This window comes from Mirounga angustirostris, unplaced genomic scaffold, assembly GCF_029215605.1.
Source record: "Mirounga angustirostris isolate CCGP_5_RB_7025 unplaced genomic scaffold, mMirAng1.0.hap1 SCAF_5, whole genome shotgun sequence".
In the NCBI taxonomy this organism is placed as follows: domain Eukaryota; kingdom Metazoa; phylum Chordata; class Mammalia; order Carnivora; family Phocidae; genus Mirounga; species Mirounga angustirostris.
Genome location: NW_026991713.1, coordinates 26,344,785 through 26,365,444, shown reverse-complemented (window position 1 = coordinate 26,365,444; position 20,660 = coordinate 26,344,785).

Below are 20,660 nucleotides of genomic sequence, written 5' to 3'. Positions count from 1 at the left end.
CCCCTGGACTCAGCCTCATCAAGAAATGCAAAAAGCCCCCAGGACTGAAGATGGAAAACAACACAAGAAGGAAATGGAAATCAGACATAACCAAAATAGGCAAATTCAGTCTTCTCTGAGCTGGGAAATTAGAGACAAGGGAGTTCTACTATTCAGAGAACCTCCTTGCAAGGCAGGAAGGGGTAGATTGCAAAGAAGGCCACACTGCCCTCTATTGGGGGCCTGCCAGCATTCAGCCAAGGGCTTTCATTCATGATCTCTGTTGTCATTGCACAACCCATGGGAGCCATTAGTATTGAAACAAACACGCTACTGAGACCAGACACGTCAAGTAATCCACCCAAGGCCATGCAGCTAAGACACAGCACAAGCAAGGATGCCAAACCAGGGATAAATGACTTCAACGTTCATTTTCTTGCCATTTATCTGCATAGATAAGCTTTCCTTCTTGGACTCAGCTTCCCACTCTGAGAGTTGGCCAGCGCTTCTTTCTACTGTGGGGGTTCTCAGGGCTCGCTACATATTAGAATCACCTGGACACAGGCTCAAGCTGGCCAAGTGCTCAAGCCCCACCTCTAGAAATTCTGATTTTAAGTGACGTGGGGTGGATCCTGGCTTAGGTAGGTTTTAAAAGTTCTCCAGGTGATTCTAGTACATAGCCAGCACTGAGAATTCCTCCTAGCTGCAGAAGAGATGCGAGCAGGAACAGGTGGCCCCTCGAAACTAGGATGCACTATGTAATAGTAAGTTGGGAGGGCTTCACTAAAGGAAAATCACTCTTGAAGGATGTAGGCTCAATAGTGGAAAGTTACAGTTATACTTTGTGACATTGTGGTAGGGTGAATAATAGACCCCCAAAGAGCTCCACATCCTAATTGCTGGATCCTATAAATAGGTTACCTGACATGGAAAAAGGGACTTTGCAGGTGCGATTAAGTTAAAGATCTTGAGATGGGGAGATTATCCTGAATTATCAGGGTCTCCCTGAGGTAATCACAAGGGTCCTATAAGGGAGGCAGGGGAGTCAGTCAGAGAAGATGTGATGACAGAATCAGAGGCTGGAATGGTGTGAGAAAGGGATCCAAGGATGTGGCAGTGTCCAGAAGAGAAAGAAGACAGAGGAAACAGATCGTCTCCTAGAGCCTCCAGAAGGAACAGTTCAGCCAATACCTTAACTCTAGCCCACTGAGACTGATTTTGGACTTCTGACTTCCAGATCTATCAGAATAAATAAATTTGTATTGTTTTAAGCCACTAGGTTTATGGTCATTTGTTAGAGCACCAATAGGAACTAATATAGATGTAGTGTAACTGACTTCACTTGTCTGAAGCTTGGTTTCCCCATCTCTAAAATGGGATCATCTTACTTACTTCTATAGGGTAGTTGTGAGGATTAAGTGCATTAACTAAAAGCAAAATGCTTGATACAGTGGCTGGCACACAGGAAGTGCTCAGTAAACAAGGCTTACTCTTATGATTATGGCCAGAGGTCTTGTGAGGCAGGAAGTGAAATCATGAAATGAGACGTGAGAAGAGAGACAGAGCTGGCTGTGCCCAAATACATTCCTACAGGGCGAGGGACTGAGGTGAGGGGAAAGCAAACTAGCAAAGGCTGGTACAGAAGGGCAGTGGCAGCAGGACTCCCTAGCCAGCTGGTCTTTGGAGGGGCCTTGCACCTGCCTGTTCTGAGCGTCTCGTCATATTCCCAGCACAATTGGGTTTACCCCCAACCCCCAAAAGTCAGCTCCACCATTGTAAGAATTCTCCCAGGGAAAGAGAAAAGGGGTAGGAATCATCAAGACACCTAAAAGGCCCAGAAATACAGGTTCCCCAACATTTCATTCACAGTCCAAATACAGGCAACAGGTCAATTTCTGAGCTTAAAGAAAATTTCAAGTTCTTACATCTTCCCAAGAATAAACATCGTTTTCTACCTATTTCATTTCTGTTGAATTATGAAAAGTGATACGCGTTCTACCACCCATTAGACTTGTGATCTTGGGCAAATGACTGTTCTTCTTCACCTATAAAATAGGGACAGGAATAGCACCTACCTGTAGGGTTGTTGTAAGCAAAAAATGCTTTATACACACAAAGAGCATAATAAAGTGCCTGGAATGTCAAGTGCTCAGCAAGTTAGCCATTAGCATTCTTATCATGGTTATTTTTATTTTGGAAAAAAAAAAGTGAGGCAAGGTGGAGGAACCACCCACTTAGAAGACTTGACATGAAGGACAGTAATTTTTAATATGCTTTCATTGTGTTATTCAGTTTAAGATATTTATTTATTTATTGAGAAAGTGCTTGAGTGGGGTGAGGGGCAGAGGGCGGTAGAGAGAATCTCAAGCAGACACCATGCCAAGTGTGGAGCCTGATGCAGGGCTCGATCCCATGACCCCGAGATCATGACTTGAACTCAAATCAAGAATCAGCCACTTAACCAACTGAGATACCCAGGTGCTCCGTGGTTTTTTCAGTTTCTTTTAAGGAGTTACAAGAGAAAGTAGCCTAAAATAAGAGCCAGATACAGTCACTGATTCACTCAACCCATAATTACTGAGTGCCTATTATGTACCAAGCCCTTTTCTAGGAACAAGGAACCTAATGGTAAACAAGATCTGTTCCCTATCCTCAGGGAATGTCCAGTCTAGTGGTGTAAAGAGACATGGTAGATTTCCATTAAAGACAGCAGGATACATACTACAATTAGGGTAGGTAGGGTGTGATGAAATGTACATAAGAGAGACCTAAATGTAGATCTAGGGGAGGGGGCACCAGGGAGGGCTTCCTGGAGAAAGTAACCTCTAAGATGGCTGAGTGGTTTCCCAGAGGAAGGGATAGGGATATGGAGAGTTTTAGGGGACACCAGCTCTTCTGAAAGTTTGCAGTCAAGAACAAGTAGTGTTTTTAGAGAACTGCAGAGACTCCTTACAAGCATAATATGTAGGGCCAGACCTGGAAGGGTGAGATGTTGAGAGGTCTGGCTGGAGATCTAAGTGCCATTCAGATCATGAGCAGCTTAAGAACCATGATAAGGAGTTAGAATTTTAGACTGGGACAGTGAGGAGCTGTTGAAAGACTTTAAGCAGGACAATTTTGTAATAAGATTTGAACTTTAGAAAGATCACTCTCTGGGGAGCAATTGAAGAGGGACAAGATAAAAATCAAAAGACAAACTAGGAGGCTACCGCAATAATTCTCACGGAAGATTATAGATGATGGAGCCAATGTACTGGCAATGGCATGATCAGGGGTGGATAGATTTAGAGATATTGGAGCAAAGAGCTGCAGGCTGTGTGGTAGGATAAGGGGAGGGGAGACAAAACCTGTCTTCCAGGTTTGCCTTCTAGGAAATACCAGAACCAGCAGTTTGAGTGGCCAGTGACATCTTACCTTTAGACACATTGACTTGAACACGTTGAAGTCCTATGGGATCTTCAAGCAGTAATGTGCAGTTGGCAGTTAGATGTGTGTCCGGAGTTCAGGAGAGAGATTTGGGATGAAAACAAAGATGTGAGAATCATCAGCCCATGGGTGGTCTACTTGAAACTATGGAAGTGATGAGATCACCTAAGGAGAGTAAAGGGCAGGAGGAGAAGATGGTCGATGACCTAAGGTCAGGCAGAGGAAGAGAGGACAGTCAAAAAAGGGAGACTGAGGCTAATCACCCCAAGAGGAGAAGGACCAGGGCAGCATGATGCCCAGAATCCAGGAAGTGAGTGCTTCGAGGATGGGACTGGCTCACGGTCCTGAATGCTTCGTTGAGGCCGAAGGAGATGAGGACATGGACTTCACAAAATGAAAGCCATTACCAACTTTGGTAAGAGCAGTTTCAGTAGAGTGTGGGGGGTGAAAAAGCCTGAGGGATATGGCAAGAAGCAGGAGATAACAGGTAGAGAGCACAAATGGGGACCTCTCTCTCAAGATGAGGACTTGACATTCTCGCAAGAACTTTGAGAAGGAGAGCAGAGAGAGACATTCCTCAAACTAAAAGGAAGTAGGAGGTTTTTTTTAACATAAGAAGAATTTGAATATTGAGATGCTGCTGAGCTGGAAGAAGGGGAGAAAGGAAGAGTTGAAAGTACCGTGGAGCTCTATAATTCTTGGATTCCAGATTTGCAAATTCTCCTGCTTCATCAGATTTATTTGTAATTCTAGAAGCAATACTTGCAGTGCTGTCCTGGTCATTCTTGAATGTGCACATGCTCAGAACAGCGAAACGTTTGAGTTCCCCAATGCACGTATTCACGTATTCCCAGCTGAGGTTGAGCAAGGCAGTGCTCAGCCTTCCTGCTTCCGTTCTCATACTGTAGATGCTCTCAGACTGTTATGGGGCTTGCATTTGTGTGCTTTTTTATTGGTTATGTCAGTGTTTAAAATTGCCCCCCTGCGTGATGCTAAAGTGGTTCCTAGGGTTCCTGAGTGCACGAAGGCTGCAATATGCCTTAGGGAGAAAACACATGTTAGATACGCTTCTTTCAGGCTTGAATTACGGTGCTGTTGGCCGTGAGTTCAATGTTAATGAATCAACAGTATATTTTAAATAAAAATTTGAACAGAAACCCATGTGAGACTGGGTTAGGTATTGATTGATTATGTATTGATTATGTATTGATGTGGCCAGAGGCTCCCGGGAACCTAACCCTGTATTTCCCCCAGAAGAAGTGGTTCAGGAGTCACTAATTCAGTGTTCACGGTGACTTTATAGAACATAACTCTTGTGAGTAATAGGAGTGGACTTGGCAAGAGAGAAGAGTCAGAAAGAGGTCTCAGAAATGAACTTAGGGGACATGCTTTTGCGTAATGGGTCACCTAGAGTCCCTGATCTTGCCATCCAATAAGTTTGCAAGACCAAATATTCCTTTCAAATAAAAACCCAGGGAGATAGCTGTCACTGGGCTTTGCTCTGAACAAGCAGTCCTGGGATATGATGAGTGGAAGGATGGGTAGTGGCAGGGAATGATATCAACAAGAAGACACTGAAACTAAGATGTGGGAAAGAGAGAGGTCTCATTTTGTTGTGCTCTCTCTACATTGTGCAATTTATTAAGTTAAAGGGGGGGCCTTTTTTGGGGACTTCCCGGGGAGGCTCAGATTTGACTTTCCTGCCTCTTCTGGTGATGCCAAACTTTGTTTTGACCCCTACTCTAAAACAGTACAGTTTAATCTTTACTTTGTTCATACCTGGATCGAGGAGGAAGTTAATTCCAGACAACTGAGACTTGGCATTACACAGTAATCTCCTTTTTATTAACTCATCTCAGCAGTTGAAAGCATTGGAAAACACTCTAAAAACATTGCAAACAAAAACCAAAAAAACTTTGCAACCAAGCATGTATCCTGTGGGAAACACTTAAGAACTTTTCCTTCCCACTGCCTTTTCCCTATATTAGAAAAGCAAAGCTTCTCTACTCCCAAAGTGAGTTCAAATAACGGGGAAAAACTACTTTGGTTTAAATGGTGCTGTGCATGTTCTGAAGATTAGAAGCAGGATTTCAGACAGGAGGAAAAGCAAGTTCTCAGATATTCCCTTGCTAGTCTAGGTGAAATTACCAGGAAGTTCTGATAGTGGGAGAAACTGACAACTATGTAGTTCCATGTCAGGTCACAAAAGGTGGGTGCCTTCTGTTGGCAAGTATAGGGGATCACACTTACCTGACCCCAGTGATGTGTGATCTATGATTTATCAGGGAGGCTGGACCAAAGCTCGCTTTTGTTCTATCTGAAAAAAGTCTTCTCTTAGCAGACTAACAGGGTAAACAAGTTCAGTTTAGTCTTTAACAAAATACACCTTTCCTTGGCAGATTATAAATTTAACAGACTGGTGATACTAAGGAATTTTTTGATCTTTTTTTAATGCACGGACCCAGTTTTTTTAGAGCATTTCTAGGTTTACAGAAAACTTGAGCAGAAAGTACTCAGAGTTCCCATATTTTCCTCTCCCCCTCTTCACACACAATTTTCCCTGTTATTAGCATCTTGCATATCCAAAGGCATTTGTTACAACTGACAAACTAATATTGACACATTATTATTAACTCTGGTCTATAGTTTACGTTGATTCACTCTTTGTATCCAAAATATCCTTTTAATACGTTTTAGAAGCATGGAATTCATAATAATAAAGTTAACCAGATACAGAGGCATTTCTAGGGCACTATTGGTTACATCATTAACTCACCCTAACAGTCTTGAAAGATAGGCTGAGACTCTTGCTTAAAGAAAAGGAGCTGAGGTTCAGGGAGGCAAGTGACCTGCCGAAGCTCACACGGTTATTAAGTAGGAGAGACAAGAACCTAGGTCTTCTTACTTCTTTTTCAGTTATGCTAATGCTAATTTTTAAGAGGTCACTCTTAGCCTCATTTCTCAAATCCATGTTTACATTTCTAAGCAGAGGATTATGATGCACACCTGCTAGTATTTCCACTGAGAAGCAAACTGTGACAAAGTGAACAAGATAATACTTAGTCAAATACTTGGCAGGTGAGCGTGTGTAAATGCTAATTCATCTTTTGGACTTCGATATTTAAGGTCTATACTTTCCTGCTAATTTATGTGTCTGTTTCCTCCACCATACAGGAAGTTTTGGGAGAAAAGGAACCATGTCTGTCTTGCTTACTGTTGTCTCTCTGTTGCTTATGTATTACCTGGATCATAATAGTGTCCAAACAGCAGTTATTTAGCAAATGAATGGAAGGATGGTATGTTAGCATGTATGTGTGTGTGTGTGTGTATTATATATATATATATAATACACACACACACACAGATTGATTTATTATGATATGAGGAATTGACCCACGTGATTACAGAGGCTGAGAAGTCCCATGATCCGCTATCTATAAGCTGGAGGCCCGGGAAAGCTGGGGGTATTGTTCTGGCTCAAACCTGAAATGCCAGAGAACCAGGGGAACCAATGGTGTAACTCCCAGACCAAGTCCAAGGGCCTGAGAACCAGGTGTGAGGGCAGGATAAGATGGACGTCTCAGCTCAGGCAGATATCAAATTCACCCTTCCTCCACCTTTTTGTTCTATTCAGGCCCTCAGCCATTTGGAAGGTGCCTACCTAATTGGGGTGGGCAATCTTCTTTACTCAGTCTACTGATTCAAATGCTCATCTTCTCCAGAAACACCCTTACAGACATGCCTAGAAGTAGTATTACCAGCTATCTGGGCATCCCTTGGCCCAGTCAAGTGGACACATAAGATGAACCCATTCAGATATTGTCATCTGTGAGTAATAATAACCATACATAATCACCTCTGAAATCCCTTTTGATATCTTTGCTTTTGCTTTTCTGGTCGTTTTCCAATTACTATTTCATATGACCTTTTCTACTTCTTCTGATATTTTGGTCCTCACAATTTCAACCACATCCTGTAATTACAAGATAACTTGAATGAACACCAAATTTCTCAATCATTTTCATTTCCTGCTACATAACAAGGTTCAGATGCAACCTACCACTGCTCTTAAGATAATATTTATACCTTTGGGCTGCTTCCAGTACTGCAATCCACATGCATGTGGACATGTTGATGCACATAGCTTTTGCCTGGTAACTTCTCCTCAGTATGAATGACAGAAGGAGGTAATGGAAGGAACACCAGGTAGAGTCAGGAAATCTAAGTCTTAAATCTAAATTGTGCTTGCAGCTCTTTCAAATAATGGAAACTTGTTTCCTTTTGGTTTCTTAACCACAAGAGGGAGATAATATCATGTGTTCTTAAGACACCCCCTAAAATAATTTTTTTCCCCATATAAATGAGCAAACAAGGGATGTTAAAATGCTGGGGTATTTCATTAGCTGTTTATTAGTTTTAGTAAACAATGACTCCAAGGTCCTAAAGCAAAGATTATAAATGGGTATCTCGAGGGACCATATCGAGTAAAAGAAGTGTTTTGTTGGTCCAGCAGTGTTGTTTTTTAAATTGTAATTCAGTTACTAAAATGTTTAGACTTTGAGAGACTTCACATTAAAATCCTGGCTTCCTTTGAAAAATCTGGGGATTTGGCACTCCAGGCCCATTGCCGTTTAGCAACAATGGCCAGAGCTGAGCAAGATTGCCTCCCGGTAAGGACAAAGGGACCCTCTCATTTCCCACAGCCCCCACGTCCCCCAAGTTAACACACCCAGTCTTTGCCATGGCCCCCACCACTCCTCTTTTATCATACCCAGTGTGTTTGACTTACTTATGTTACTCTCTGGTTCCTGAAGGCATTTGAATTTGGCAATTCCCGTTTTGAAGGGATATTATACAGCCTGTAGTTGACTCCGTAAGCTGCATCTTGATTGACCCTATTCACATAGTTCCAAAGAGAAAAGCCATATTACTTGATAAGCCACTAGAACATTACAACCTCTCTCTTCCATCCAGCAAATTTTCCTCACTGTAAATAAACCATCTAGAGCTAGATGACATCTTATAGCCCATCTGGTCCAACCCCCCCTTATGTAACAGATGAGAAAACTAAAGTACCAGATGGTGAAGATGCCTGCTTACAGCCCAACGGCCCAACAGAACTGTAACCAAGAGGCAGAACTAAAAGCAGAACCAGCCTCCCGGTGGAAAGCTTGCCAAGCAGCCTCCTCCCATTCTTTCCAGTGTAGGCACAGGAAGCAGCTGCTTACTTTCCTTTACGAAAAGCACGTCAAGCTTGGACTCAAGGACAAAAAGTGGGTTTTTGTCCTCTGGTTCTAGGCTTTAGATTCTCAGACAGCTTGTCTTCCTAATCTTAATGACCATGAAGATTCTTTTGAATCTCGTACTCACTTCGTAGAGCTGCCATCACCCAATGCCATAAACCATGTGGCTTCATTCAACAGAAATTCATTCTCTCACAGTTCTAGGGGCTACAACTGTGACCTCAAGAGGTCAACAGGGCAGGGCTCCCTTTGAATTCTCCCAGGGATAATCTTTCCTTGCCCCTTCCTAGCTTCTGGTGTCCCCTGGAAATCCTTGCCTTCCCAGGCTTGTAGTGGCACGGCTGTCATCTCTGCCTCCTTCTCCTCCCCATATCTGTAGACACCAGTCATTGGACTTAAGCTCCCCCCCCCAAATTCAGTACAACTTCATTTTAGGTAATTAATTACATCTGCAAAGACTTTAGTCCCAAGTAAGGTCACATGCCGAGATTCCAGATGGACCTAAGTTGGTTGGTGGGAGAGGCGGAGAAGGGGAAAGGACACTATTCAAGCCACTACAGCCCCTCTCCAAATGTTCCTAAAACTGTAGGCCAGTCCACTGAGGCTGATGATCCCATGTCTCCCACGTGCTCTAGCCCCACTCCTATAGGCCATCACAATGCTAGCTGTTAGAGATGATCTATATGGACCTTTGTTACCTGTCAGGTTCTTGAGGCATTTACCTGCCATTCTTACAGTGAGCAACGATAGATTGTAATAGTCAACACTTGGGCTTTGGTGTTGGGTGGGACCTGAGTTACCAGCTATTTGGCTTTAATGCTCAGCTCGCCACCTCATGGTAGTAAGACAGGCTGTCTCAACTACAAGAAGACCACTCCAGTCCATATAGACTTTTCTCAGGTCCTACTGGCCAAGATGGAATCACATGACAATGTCCTGACTCAGGGTTCTCAAACTTTTTTTGTCTCAGGACCCTTTTACAATATTAAAAAATATCAAAGACCCTAAAGAGTTTTTGTTTTTGTGTTGTATCTACCAATGGTTACCATATTAGAAATTAAAACTATGACATTTTAAAAAGCATTCACTTAAGAATAATAATAGTAAGTTCATTATAGGTGAAAAAGAAATATTTTTATGAAAAATAACTATAATTTCCAAAGAAAAATTTAGTGGGAAGAACTGCATCATTTTCCATTTTGCAAATCTCTTCAATGTCTAGCCTAAGAAAACTAATAGAGGAAAGCTATATTCTCAAACCTGCTTCTGCACTCAGTCTCTCGTGATATGTTCTTTTAGTTGAAGAATGTATAGAAAATCCAGCTCATACAGATATATAGTTTGGAAAGGGAAAATTATGTTAACAACTTTTTCAGATAATTGTGAATATTTTTCTTTGATATTGCTCCAAAATTTGACAAGTAGCAGTTTCTTAAAGGTTAGTTGCAATGTGGAATCTGACTACATATCAAGGAATTTTCCATACTTGACTACATTAAAATCTTGTACTTCAAACTTTGTAACCTATGCATTAGTCATTTGGAAAATATGAGTTCACTGAGTTATGTAGATCTTCCACGTGTTGACACATTTCATTGTACAATATAAAAATATCACATTTATTAATATCACTACCAATCTCATTCTAATTCCTTTTGAAAGCTTAAATTTTATTATTAGCAGCAAATACAGCCAGTTGTTTTCCTAGATATGCTTAACTCACTTCATTTTTTGAAAATATTTCTATCAAATACCTAAGCCTGGATGAGTATAGTTCGTTCATCACTTGTTGTTTTAAGTAACAGTGGTGGTGTACCAAAGAACTGGCTAGTTCAGCTTGCAACTCAAACAGTTGAACAGATGCTTTTCCTTGGGACAACCAGCATCTGCTATGCAGTAGAAATGCTTCTTGCATACTTCCCAAGTCAAGGGGCGAGAAGTAATAAAATTAGTAACTTTTACCACTTCAGGGACATTCTTTTTTTTTTTTTTTTTAAGATTTTATTTATTTATTTGAGAGAGAGAATGAGAGTGAGAGAGCATGAGAGGGGGAGGATCAGAGGGAGAAGCAGACTCCCTGCTGAGCAGGGAGCCCGATGCGGGACTCGATCCCTGGACTCCAGGATCATGACCTGAGCCGAAGTCAGTCGCCCAACCAACTGAGCCACCCAGGCACCCCGCTTCAGGGACACTCTTAAGTAAAATGCTTTTGTATTACTCTGTGTGGTGGTGAAGAAAACAGGGAGTACTTTTGGTACCATGATTCATGCTAAGCCACCAGCAATCTACCCACCATTGCTTTTGCAACATCAGTGTAAAAATGACGTGGGGAAAAAGGCAAATAATATCTTGAAATAATTATATATGTATACTTTGTTGGATCTGTATGTTCACTGGAGATATGTATGTTATATATTAATATTAATATAATATATATATATATGCTTGGCGCAGAGAAAAACACTCCTTGATGGTGGATGTTGTTGTAATAAGTATTATATTGTATACGAGCAGTTTGATTTTCCTTCCTACTCCCTCCTTTCACCAAGTTTTTCTAGGTAACTAATTTATTTGATCTTTTCAATACCCTATGAGATATAATAGGTATTTTTTCAGAGAAATAGTTAAGTAATCTAAGATCCCACACAAATTAGGGGGGAATGACAACATCCCCCAGCATGATTTAGGGCCCCACACCTAGTCCTGTGGCCAACCCTATAATCCTCTGGGCCCAAGAATCATAGCTGGTGAAATCATGTCAACTCAGACCTCTAGAAGCTTCTTCAGAGAGTTTGATCCAGAGCTAGGTATAGTATTCCCAGATTTTTGTTTTTTTTGTTTTTTTTCTCTGTGGTGCTAAATATCTCTTCCTAGTTGGCGGAATGTCTCAAACGAACATTCTTTAAATTCTACCTCAGTGTTATATTATGTCATGAGAGAGCCTACATTCTTTATTATATTACTTTATCTCCTTGAAGAAACGTATTCATTAAGTGGGTACCATATATGACTGGTATTAAGATGTACTTTTTTTGGGCGCCTGGGTGGCTCAGTTGGTTAAGCGACTGCCTTCGGCTCAGGTCATGATCCCGGGGTCCTGGGACCGAGCCCCGCATCGGGCTCCCTGCTCGGCGGGAAGCCTGCTTCTCCCTCTCCCACTCCCCCTGCTTGTGTTCCCTCTCTCACTGTGTCTTTCTCTGTCAAATAAATAAATAAAATCTTTAAAAAAAAAAAAAGATGTACTTTTTTCACATTTTAACATCTTGTAAATTAGAATGCATCTTATATTCTATGGGAAGCCATTATTTGGCAGTGTTTTCCCTTTCTTAGTGATACATAAAATAGTGGTGTAGCTGTTAACAATGGTGTCTTAGAGCCAACAAAACTTGGTGTTGAAAAATCTAACTCTAGACTTTTCCAGACCTGATATAAGACATAACTATCTGAACACCACCTCCACACTTTCTGCAGAATTATTATTATGCATCATATGTTTTAGGATTTGATGTCTCTAACACAAATCTGCCCCAATAAATCTCAGAGTTCCATGCTGAGGAAAGCCCTTGTTTCTCTTACTGAACTGCCAGTCCTCTCTTGCTAGATAGTCACGGGAATGGAACCGTGTACACTTTCTTTTTGATGAAGACAGCCAAGAAGCTCAGAGCTAAGTTTTGTGTTAAGTTGCAATAGTCTTCTTCAACCGAGATTCTCTCTTCTGAACTTCCATTTACCATCTTTACCCTCGTTTGATCACAGTGAAGAAGGTTCTGCTTTGTTCTTTTTCAGCAGTGGGGCACAACTCGCCAAATAGGATATGCAGGTTTTCTAAAATACACGAGCTGTGACAGAAATGCCCTCTTAGATCTGGGATTCTCAATCTTTGTTTTTGCATCTACACATGTGTGACACCGTCATTACTCACAGTGAATCAGCCGGAGGGTCGAGGGAAGAGGAAACACAGTGTATCTGCCTAGAGACGCACACTCGAGTTCCTGAGGTCTGTGCCAAGAGCCCCTTGTGATTCTAACCGATCCCCATCCCTGCGTTTGGTCATCTTTCTATACCTGGGATAGTGATGTACGCACAGTAATGGCTTCATAAATCATACCTGAAGATGACTGAAAATAATACGAAGTTAGAGATACAACTTGGGCATTAACATTGGAAAGAGATCCTAGCAATGAATGGCTCTCAGGTTTAAGCTTTATTAGCCTCTCGGTGAGGTCGTGTGCGCTTTTTGTTCTAGCCAATGGGAAGAGAACAGAAGTGCTGTGTGACACCTCCCAGAAATCTCCCTAAAGGGAAGAAGGAAGCTTCTCTTCTTTGCTGCCTCCATTCTGCTGCCTGGAACTCACCTAAGATGGTTCGGGCTCCAACAACCATCTTGAACCAAGAAAACGAAGGTCATAGTTCAGAGAGTGGGGAACAAAGTTGAAAGAATCCAAGTCTTTGGTGACTTTGTAAAGCTGCCCACACCCCCAGGCTGCTTCCCTCCCAGACCTCCTTTTTTGTGAAAGCATAAAGCTTTGGGTGTTCAAACCACCATCCTGGGGATCTCTTTTACTGTCAGCCAAACGTAGTTCCTCACTGATACATCATAAAATGAGCCATACAAGGTCATAGAGCAGGGCAGGGATGAAGGTCATCAAATGAGGCCAGGCCTGGAGCTCAGAAACCCTCTTTCTGGTCTTCGCCGTGATAGTTATGCCTTTAGCTTGCTTCATTAATTTAAGTAACCCACTTAACCTCTATTTACTTACGTTTCCTCATTTAAAAAAAAAAATAGAATTTCCTCCCACAGAGTTATGATGGCTAAATGATATGCCCATGGGAAAGTCCTTTGAGATGGTGAAACCATTCATCTTTATTATGGTTAGTTGTAGTAATGATGCACTATGGAATAATCCCTCTGTTATCCCATTACCTGCCAAATGGGTTCAATTCTAGATTCCTGTGTCCTGGGCAGTGGTGTTGACATTAAGATGAAACCATGGTGGTTAACAGAGCTAGAATTGTTTAACTGGGGAATAGAGGTGGGAGAGAAGCCGGCATTGACAAAGTCTTGAGAAGGAGAGGTAGTTGCAAAGAGTGATCAGCTGTTTTCTATAACCCCCAAGGATAGCCTGTGATTAGGAGAATAAGAATTTCCTAGTGGGTACTGTTTTGGAGCTGGGTCCCTAGAAGCAGAGACTGGTATTCTTATGTGAGAGATTTCAGGAGAAGGATGTAAGGAAGTTAGGGAAGCAGGTGAGAGCCAGGGAAGAAGACAAAGATGTGGGCTCAGAGCAAGTCTAGCCTCACCCTGACCCCAGAGGGAGCTGTGGAGCCTGAATAACATCAAGGAATATGCCACTTCAAGGCCAGGGGCCCAGGCTTGTTATCAGTCTGTCACTGGTGCAGACCACCCCTGAAAAAGAGAGGAAACTATCATCTTCCAAGTGATTCTGAGTGAGGAGGGTCTCGCTGGCCAAGGACAATTCTTGAGAAAGGGTGCAGCTGACATTGGATAGCAGCTAACCCTTGCAGCTGCTGAGGGATGGATGCACTGGCCCAGTGAAGGGGAGCTGGTGGTGCACCCCAGCGTCTACTGTGGGAACACAACACTGAAACAGTAGACTGGGTCATGGAGGAAGCATCTGACCGCCTCTCTAGGGACACTGAAAAATAGAACCAACTTGGTGAGCCTGCGTGGCTCAGTAGGTTAAGCATCTGAATCTTGATTTCAGCTCAGGTCACGATCTCGGGGTTGTGGGATCAAACCCCACGTAGGGCTCCCCGCTCAGCAGGGTGTCTGCTTGGATTCTCTCTCTCCCTCTCCCTCTGCCTCTCCCTGCCCTCTCAAATAAATAAATAAATAAGTAAATAAGTAAATAAATAAATAAATAAATCTTTAAAAAAAAAAAAAAGAACCAACTCACCTGTCTGGCAGAATCAAAATAAATGGGCTTGCCATGAAGCAATAGCGGATGAGACACCTTCACAATAGATTATGGAGTGCTGCAGGTCTGTTTTTCTGCATCCTGGGAATTCAACGGCAAACCTGACAGAAATGCGAATGTGTGGCACTCAGAGCTCCATCTGGCGAGTGCCCACAAACAGGAGAGAGAAGAGCCAGAGGGACATTTTCTCCTAATTCCTTCTCTTCTTTCCCCCATTGTCAGTGCCTGCTGTCTGAAGCAGTTTGGAATGATCATTAAAATGGCAAGCTCTACAGTTAACCCCCCCAGTTGGTTCTGCCCTTGGACTAGTTAGTTAAGCTCGCTAACTCAGTTTCTCCAGCTGTGAATAGGGACAATTCTTGTGGCAGAGGCCGCTGGCTGGGCGCCCATCCCCGGTCGAGGCACCTGGCTGCCCAGCAGTAGGAAACTGCGTTTCCAGTCCCCTTGTGGCCACACGTGTCTCCTGCTCACCAGTGGAATGTGAGTGGGACTGATCAGAGCAGGGGAGGAGTAGGTAACCCCCCCACCCCCCGACCAACTCCTTCCCCAACCAGCAGCTGAAAGGAGAAAATTTTTAAGCCCTTAGAGGAGGGTCAAAGCTTAGGTAAAAGGAACTTCAGTTCCTGTGTTACACAGATGGCTGCCCACCCAGGATTACTCAGAATAGACTGAAGTGAGGGAGAAATCAACTTCTTGTTAGGTTAAAGCACGGTGATGGAGATGATCTCTGTAAAGAATTTTAGGCCCCTCAATATTCTCCATCGTCTTCTCTCACAAAGTACCCCAAAATGAACATAGAGTCTGTGTAAGGGCAGCGTGCTGATGTTTCTCAATATTTGGCTAAATATGGAAATGGGGCTGAAAGACAAATTCCCTAGCCCCTCTTAAAATCTGATATATGGAAACCCAGGAGTCACTGTTGCTTAGCAACCTAGCAGATAATCAGCACTTACAATTGTCAGTTACGAGTATTAATGGAGAAGGGATATAATTTTTTACGGAAACAATAATAAGAAATAGTTAATTGAATGCTTATTGTGTACTAGACACTGTACTAAGAACTTGGGTATGTTATTCATTTGATTCTAATCATAAACTGATTAAGGTATGGATATTCTTATCCCCATTTTACAGACAAGAAAACTGATGTTCAAAAAGTTTAAGTAATTTGCTGAGTTAGTAAGTGGTAAACCTGGACTTGAATCCAGGTCTGTTCAGCCCCAAAGCCTGTGTCCTTTCCTCTCTATGGCATAACTGGTTCCAAAGCTGCCCCTCAAAGCTAAGGGCTCCAGTCACTTGGGGTAATTAAATCACCACAAAGCCATAGCCAGATCCCTGTCCCTTGGTAGATTTTTTTTTTTTAAATCTCCCTAAAGTCAACAGACCATCCAAGATGGAAAGCTTTTTTTTAAAAGCCATAACTTATATAGCTCATCTCACTGTGACATTTTTCAGTCTTGTCTTCATTTCAGCCCCTCCCCACAGATTGGCACATCATGGGGAAAAAGGACCAGAAAACTTATAATGGGAGAGCTAGGAGGGGTGAGTGATTTTTGCCCCAAGATTAAAGATGCTGTCCTCAGAGGTTCCCTCTGACTTCCCACGTGAGCTCTTGGCGTCTGTGATTTTCAGGATAACCCTTCAGAGCTGGGGGCTCTGACTGCCAGACATCCCTACACAGGAGGGTGACCCGGACAGGCCCTTGGCCCAGCCCAATAAACCAGGTGAAGACAATGCTCTGCGTCACTCTGGGCAAGGTAAAGGCCTCTCAGACCATGAGTGCCCCTGTCCCGGGGGGCCCCAGTGTGAGAGACCACTGCTAACAGTAAGTGATGGGGGTGGGGGGTAGGGGGCTAAAGCACTGTCTCTTCCTAAAGAATGAGGGGGCGCTGTTCTCTCCAGAGCCGACTGGACTTGCCTTAAGTCCACCAGGCTTCCCTATTCCCAGGACGTTCATACGTTCATACATTGTAAGCCTTCCCAGCCTGCTCCGCTGCACAACCTTGTGTCAAGAACAGGTGCTCTCAGTGCTACATTCTGATCTGGCTCTTTAATAGCAACTCAAGGCAAGAGAAACAAAGAAGATGTAATTGACACTCACACTTAGAGTTTCACTGCCCGGATTTCTCCATGGCACTGGGGATTTGCGGGTGTTATTGAATCACTTTTCTCCTCCCTTCTGGGTTCAGAACCAATGGAGAAATAATCCATGAGAATCAAATATCGCATGAATGGTGTTCTTGCTGAGAAGGCTGGTTTGAAGACTCGGCTGGGCTCCAAGGGCAACAGGACCGGCTTCCCTTCCCCCTGAACTGAAATGGTGAACTGGTCCCAGAGTGCACAACAGTGTGGCCGTCAGGTGCAGGACTCTGGCAGAGTGGCAGGGAGGACCCTGCGTGGAGCCTGCGGGCAGGCAGGAGGTGCTCAGCAAGATCAGCTTCATGCACTCTCCCCATCTTCCCAAGGAAAACAAGAAAGAAGGGTCTCAGCCCTTTGGGGAGGGGTCCCCTATTCTGTAGGAATCACGAGCAGTGGAGCACGCAAGCTTCCCTCCCAACAGACTGCCGAAGACAAAGAGAAAGAATCTAATTTTGGAGGCCATGTGGAAGACCCTGAGGAGGAAAGCCCAATCTGGACCTCCTGCATCCACCACACCATCTCCATCTGTCAGCGGCCCCGGGTCTCCTTTTTTACACCAAGAAGCTGACCAGCTTTGTAACTCTTGGTTGAATAGCTGGGACACATCAGCGTCTACTGATCCAAATTGCCTCTGTCAGAGTCCCCCAGCCTGTGCCCAAGGGCTGTTTTTCCGCGTCCCCTCTCCTGAAAGCATCATGCAGCCTGGAGTAGAGGTTGACATTTTGAAGGATTGCTTTTCCTGAATTTGCTGCATTTTCCCTTCTTGGGGTAAGAGACGGGCTGCAGACAGCTCTGTGGTCGCCATAGCTCCAGAATGCATTAGCGGATTAGGCAGGGTGAAAATGACAGCATCCTGGGCTCCACATGCTTTCCTGATTGGCGTGGTGTTTGCCAATCTGCTAGCATTTCACAAACAAAACATTATTTTAATTACTTTTGGCTATACTGGTGGGTCGTATTTTGCTCTGCCTTTTCTCCTCCTTGGCCCCAAATCCCCATGCCTGTCACCGCGCCGTCCCCTGTAACGACACACCTGCAGTTATGAGTGCCAGAGGAGGCCAAGGACGGGGCCCTTCTGGTGCCTCTCCCAGGCCCTCGGGATCTTAAGAAACTGGTTCCAGCCCAGTGTTGCCCCGGGGTGGGTTTGTTTGGGTGCCTGAAGTGTCAAAGATTTCTAAAACAGGTGTGACTCACAGGTTTGGTTGATTTGGTTTTCTACCCACCATAAATGATCTTTTACTTAAAATACTTGTGCATTTCAAACTGTCCAGCTGCCCAGGCAGGGTAGAATGTGCCAGAAGAAGCCACAAAAGTGCAGAGGTTTAACGCAGTGGGTTCTGCCTGGTTGTGCAACGCTGTCTTCCTGACAGGCCAGGCTGCTGCCGGGGAGTCAAGGAGATCTAGATCCCGCAGGAGCCAACAAGAATTGTAGGCAAATATCCTCAGGCCGCGATGCTATCTTGACTTTGTCTTGCTTCCAGAAACTCCATAAGACCAGGGGGGATTTTCATATACGTAATCTCTGCTTCATGGGGTTTTTTTTCTTTTGTCTTCATTTTGATGAAAAAAAAAATCCTGTGAAGAGTCTCTAAAACACCGCCTTAGCCCACCCAAGTTCAGGCCATTGCCGTCTGTCACCCGGATTGGCCTCAGGTCTTCCACCCTGGCTCCTGAGCTCCAGCTCTCTCCCCCACGCCTGCCAGCTTCAGTCTCCCAGTGCCCAGTTTTAATCTTGTTTGTCTCTTGGTTGAAACTTGTCGGAGGCTTGCCTTACTGAATGGAGTATTAGTGCCCCAGTGCTGGTCCGAGGCCCTCTGTGAAGTGGTATTGACTGAACTTTCTGAGCTTCACCTGCCCCCAGGCACTTACCCTCTGCGCGGAGATTAGGCTGCATCTGTTCTCCAAACACACGTCTCTCTCCTCTGCCAGGACAGCCCCCCCCCCTCCTTCTCGCAGAATCCTACCCACCCTTCTAGGCCACCCCTAAATGCTACCTTCTTCCCAAACCTCCCCTGTCGCTCCAGGCAGACACACTTTCTTTGGGTGTTCACGTGGAAACACCATTTCCCGTTCTGTTCTCTATCCATCTGTGTGCTTGTCTTACCCTTCTCTCTGAGGGCAGTTTCTCCATTTATCTTGTATTCCCCTCAGCATGTAGCACAGTGTCTTACATTTAGGAATGGCTCAATAAATTAAATTGATTCGGAGTCGGAGTACTTTACTAATCATGTGTACTGATACACTATCTTCCCAAATATTTTCTTTCTTTCTTTCTTTCTTTCTTTCTTTCTTTCTTTCTTTCTTTCTTTCTTTCTTTCTTTCTTTCTTTCTTTCTTTCTTTCTTTCTTTCTTTCTTTCTTTTTAAAGATTTTATTTATTTAAGAGAGAGAGAGAGAGAACGAGTGGAGGGGAGCGGCAGAGGGAGAGGGAGAAGCAGGCTCCCCGCTGAGCAGGGAGCCGGATGACGCAGGACTTGATCCCAGGACCCCGAGATCATGACCTGAGCCAAAGGGAGATGTTTAACTGACTGACCCACCCAGGCGCCCCTTCCCAAATATTTTCTATCCTATGTTCAGAAATTAAAATATCCATTCCAAATGACATCAAGGGAGAAAATTTCTGCTCTGCAATTTTTAGAACAGTTTCTGGTTTTTTCATCAGATTTTAGAAAGCGTAGAGGCATGTGGGGGCTGGGGGCTGGGGAACAGAGCTTAGCAACTGAGTGGGTATTTCAAGAGCTTTGAAGTTAGGTTGGAATCCTTATTCCATCACTGACCACTTGTGTGACATTGAGGAAGTTCCTCATCTCTCTGAACCTCAGTTTCTCATCTCTAAATTGACAAAACTACCTATTTTAAAAGCTTATTTGTAAGACTATTAAATCAGAAAATTTCTATTAAGCCCTAATTCAGTGCCTAGTATATAGACGGTATAAATCATAGTTGTCATAATCATCCTTATCCTAGTAGAAAATCAGCTTCCGGGGCGCCTGGGTGGCTCAGTTGGTTAAGCAACTACCTTCAGCTCAGGTCATGATCCTGGAGTCCCAGGATCGAGTCCCGCATCGGGCTCCCTGCTCAGCAGAGAGTCTGCTTCTCCGTCTCCCACTCCCCTGTCTTGTGCTCTGTCTCTAAAATAAATAAATAAAATCTTTAAAAAAAAAAAAAAGAAAAGAAAATCAGCTTTCATAATCATCCTATGCTACCTATATTTTGCTCGAGAATCAATTACTGAATCTTTTAATGAGTATATATTGAGTACCTGTATATTTACCCAGCATGCTACTGACTGTGGGGGTGAGTAGAGATGGAGATCCAAAAATCAAATACTACAAGATTCTAATCTGTTTGAATGGACAATAACAGCATAAGAACGTTTACTGAACTGTGCTATGGACAGGTGTTCAAGTTCATGTTAAAAGGTAAAGGTGAGGGGCGCCTGGGTGGCTCAGTCGTTAAGCGTCTGCCTTCGGCTCAGGTCATGATCCCGGGGTCCTGGGATCGAGCCCCGCATCGGGCTCCCTGCTCCGCGGGAAGCCTGCTTCTCCCTCTCCCCCTCCCCCTGCTTGTGTTCCCTCTCTCGCTGTCTCTCTCTCTCTGTCAAATAAATAAAAAATAAAATAAATAAATTTTAAAAAATCTTTAAAAAAAAGGTAAAGGAGATTTACTGAAACCAAAGTGAGGTGCAATGTAACACGACAATGAGAAGCCCCTATTCTCAGGGCCTTGCTGATGCTGTCCACAGACTGACCCCTGTTACCCTGTGGCCGCATGAGACCCAGCCCTCTGCAGGTGGCTGACCCTTCCCCACCCCCACTCCTGCGCCTGGAAGAACCCCATGCTTGGCTTAGTGCTCTCCTGTCATCACCTTGAAATTCTTCATACTGTTCTAACAGGCTCTGCTTTTGCATTTTGTGCTGGGCCCCACAAATTAT